At 44.4% G+C, this 4,541-nt stretch overlaps 1 pseudogene; it reads right to left on the minus strand.

Annotated features, from left to right (window-relative positions):
* Positions 1 to 2,809: 2,809 nt before the first annotated feature.
* LOC124647980 overlaps positions 2,810 to 4,541 on the minus strand; it is a 3,825-nt pseudogene continuing 2,093 nt past the window's right edge.

The following is a 4,541-nucleotide window of genomic DNA, read 5'->3' on the forward strand; positions in this document are numbered from 1 at the left end:
ACGCCCCCACTTTCATACCGCTACTCGTGAAGCCCGAAACACCAAGCAAGTCCCTCAACGAGCGCGGAGACTTGAACCTCCCTTGGCTAGTCCTCCCCTCCGGCCTTCATGAAATTCTCTTCTTCCGACTTTCATCATGGATCCATAGTCACTTGATGTCAACACGGAAAAAGAGCTCGCGCCGCTCCCTCCGAGAACCAATCGGTCGGAATAAAAGCATGGGTGCGCACGACCGGAATACCATCGATCCGGCAAACTCCGGGCAAAAGCAACGTCACATTCGCCGGCGGAACCTTCCGGAACTCAACACTCCGGCCGGATCACGAGTCCGAGGCCTCCGGTAGGTCCTCCTCTTCATGCAAGAGAGGCCCTAGGACCACCGCCTTTATTCAGGGTCGGACCCCCACGTCGGCGACCACCCTGGGCTGGCCACTCCAACCCTCCACCGGCGACGCCATCGCCGGCTTCCAAGCCCCTCCATCTCGCCGCCGGAACGCGGTGATAGATCAATAGATCCACCACCACCAACCGCAGACCGATCCTCTCCGACGAAGAAGAGGGTCACCTCCACCGTCGAACCCAAGGCTCTGCGCCGGGCGTCCTCGTACCGCGGGAGAAGCCCAAGATCATCACCCCTCACCGGCGAGAGGCGGAGGGAAAGGCGCCCGCCTCCACCAGCCACCACCGCCGGCATGCCGCCGATGGGAGGCGGGAGGCCGCGGCCCCCGAGCCGGAACCCCGGGAGGGCCGCCGCGCCCTACATCCTCATCCCGGCCGCCGCCGCCCCGGGAGCGGAAGGGCCGCCGCCGCGTGAGAGGCTCCATTGGCCGCCGTTCCCGACGCGCCACGAGGGGAGGCCGCCGCCACGCCCGAGATCTTTGCCCGGCGGCGCGGCCGGCCGGCGGCGGCGGCGGGAGGGTTGGGAGGAGGGGTGCGGTGTAGGCTAGGGTTGGGCGGAGGGAGGGTTGGAGTGAGATGTATTTTGATCACCAACTTGAGTATAAAACATGTGAGTTGAATAATTGAATACTTGTTTGCCTTGTATAGTTGAATAAATTGGATCACGGAATTATGTTTGATTCATAGTTTTTTTTTTTTTTGGTAAGATATGACTAAAATATTCCAAATTTTTGAAAAACCGCTAAATGGAGTAGCCCGCTATAGCCTTTCATAGCCTTCATAATTGTCGCGGCTAAATGAGATAGCCGGCTATTTTAAACCATGACGAAAAACGCTAAGCCCTCTTTTGTTCAGACAAACTTTAATGTGTTTTTTGGAGGATTCTAATCCTTAGTATTTTGCTGAGTGAGTTGTTTGATTTCTAGGATTGCAAACATACAAAATTTCATTAAAATTAATTTAGTGTAAACTAATATTAACCAGGTTTGTTCCTATTTTGGTGATGGGTGTTATTCATTTAACAAAATAGATCAAGAGTTTACCCATGTAAGCTATGTGTGCTGGTGTAAGACATATTGAACCATTTAAAATGACATGTTCCTGTGAATGCTGTACAGCTAGTTGATAGAGTTCTCATCCTTCCATACCATATTCCATCTCTAATACTATTTCTAATTGGTGCTAACCGCTTATTTATCGACCGAATAGTTAGAGCAATGGAAATCCACGTGTTTCATTCATATAACATGATCCTACCAAGTAGTGTTTGGACCATGTGACATGTAAGATGGGTCCGTGAAAATGTCCGGTATTTACGTGTTGAGGTGGCTTAGGTGATAGGACATGTGATTTTCATCATCAACCTAATCCCGTGCCAGGTACCTATTTTATCAAATGTCCTTAGTTCGAAATTAATCTTTGTACTGATGGGTGATTTTGGCAAAGTTTCACTATTGTCATTCATAAACTCGTCTCATTTCCCCGTCCCACATAACAAGCATGGCTTCGAGTTGAATTCAACATTTCCAGATGTCCCCATTCCCAGGAGTCATATGCCACAATTCAAATCCAAATCCAAACACATTGTCTTAATTTTTAAGTTCAACATTTTGCGAAGGAGAGAAGGTGCTTGCAAATGCTTTGCTGCCAATGTTTTCCTTCTTTCAGAAGGGCACAGCTGCAAGTTACTATCAGGCTCTAATGACAATACGCCTGTACCAAAGCCTTCCGCCTCCACCAAAATGTTAAAAAAAAAAATGCTTCCGTAAAGAAAAAGGTACTTCCTTGTCAGGCAGGAGAAGTATGTTTTGACCTGCCGTAAAATGCCAGTAAGGGAACTTGGTTCGCAGCTATAGCACTTTTACTAGTCATGGTTAATTCTTTTTCAACCAAGCTCTGACTCTGAGCAGCACTAGCATTAAAAGTGTGCTATGCCTAACTTGAGAACCTTCTCAAAGTATAAAAAAGACAGTGTATTCTTTCTCATTGAATGGAACATTGTTCAGTGCTCTATCCATATTACAGGAATATTCCACAATATGGCAAATAATACAACAAACCTTGTTAGCGCAGAATTGTCCAGTGATCAAACTGATTGCTTGATAAGCATGTTGCTGCAACCATACTAAATAAACGGCACATGGGTCAATGTAAGCTAAGCAGATTCCAGGACAGAGCTGAACAGAAATGTACTCTATCAGATAGCTACATGTAGCTTCAGGGCCTTGGTATTGCGTGTAAGAGCCTGTTCTGTTTCCCTTTACAAGTTTTAAACTCAGGGTTGCTCATTCCTTCGAAAGAAGGAAATGCTAACTGGAGACTTCAGAACATCCTCATAATTACAAAGAGCTGTATGACGAAATACTACAATGACAACAACACTTAGTGCGTGCCTGACGGGGCAGGGGCAGATCCAGAGGTCCATGCAGCACTCATTCTGTTGTTAAGACAATATATATTCACATGCGGTCGGTCACTCGTGGAGGTTAATAAGAATTTCCTTGCTAAGGAAGGATTTTTTGCTTTATGACTTGTCCAAACCAGGGTTTACTTTGAACTCATCCACTTTGAATGCAGGATCACATATGTTCTTCGCAGAGACTTCTTGATCCCACGGACCGATCAAATGGGATTCAAACCCTGGCTGTGCAATACCCGGACCGAATCTATTGAAAGATCATCCATCCTTGGTTTCTTGGGAGAAGGCTGCATGTTGTCAGGGTAGTCATCCAAGTTTGGTGGTGAATGTGAAAGCTTCCTCTCATCGGGACCTTCAAGTGACCCACCAAGCTTTTGCTGCTCCTCTATGATCATCTGCAAATACTTCCCTTGGGCTTCGATTCTCAGCTGCAATTGCTTTTGAACCTGAAAAGGTAACGTGTAATGAATCAAAGTAATCCAAAAGAGTTTGGAATAAATAAATTTAGGTTGATTGTGACGAATAAATTTAATAAATGGCAAATTACCAATAAATAGTGTGAACAAAATTAATAACCATTAATTAGAGGTAATGGAGGACAAGGTCCATTTACAAGGAACCCACCCATAAGTCTGGCAAATAATGGTTCACTAAGAAAGGGGACAATATCAGGCTGTTGGCAATTCTCCAGCCAACAGCTACACCAAAGTACCAGATTCGTGTGGCCAATTAAGTTCTAGAAAAGATAAATATTATGAAGTCAAAAAGTTCACGTTCTCATGACAAACCTCGAGTTGTTCGTGAAGCCGCTTCTGAACCTCCATTTGCATCTTTAATGCTTCATTGATTTGTGAACCCCTATAAGAAAAGTGAATATTTCTGTAACTATGTAGATTCTTTATGAACATGATACCAACCAGCATAAAAAGCCAAGCCTATGCCACCACAAGATACAGACATGTGCAGACAATTGGGTAACTATCACTTACGGCGCCAGAATCTGTATTAGAGAGGGAATCACTGGAATCTTTCTTTTCGTCCTTGGAACCTACACAAGTTACCAATTGTAGCAACCAAAGCTTGTTAAATTTCTCAGTACGATGGAACGCAAGAAGTGAAGTGTGCTAGAAAGTCAATGAAGCATACAAGGGTATTTTACCTTCAGCAGGAGATTCTGGTATGTACTTTGCAAGGCGATACTTCTGCACAAGCAACAAGGGAAATAGAGCATTAGTTACCAGGCAATGATTTATTATCCGTCTCTCTCCTCAAAGAGAATCTTAACCTGCAAATGACTCTTCACATGATAAATAGTAATCCCGGTACACCCATTACAGTGAGCACTCCTTTAGGGTGTTGCTCCTGAAGAATTGATGATAGCAATACATTAACAAATGTTTGATGCACACGTGCATAGTGTACTTCAAGAATAAATAAACAAACATTATAGAAGAATGTTTACTGTTTCGATACTTGAACTTGAAGTTTCCAATGTGATTGGGTTAGATAACATGGCAGACACGGTTCCAAAGGGTCATATTAACAACTGCTAGCATCCTAGCATGAATCATTGAAACATGAGCAAACTTGTGTAATACCCTAGCATGCAGTTTAGTTTGATTGGAAAAACTTATGTCTTATTGCCCATGACCTGCAAATATACAGTAAACTCTCATATGGGTGAAAAATTCATAAAAGTTGGAATATCTCAATCGATATTAAC

Source organism: Lolium rigidum, chromosome 4, assembly GCF_022539505.1.
Source record: "Lolium rigidum isolate FL_2022 chromosome 4, APGP_CSIRO_Lrig_0.1, whole genome shotgun sequence".
Lineage (NCBI taxonomy): Eukaryota > Viridiplantae > Streptophyta > Magnoliopsida > Poales > Poaceae > Lolium > Lolium rigidum.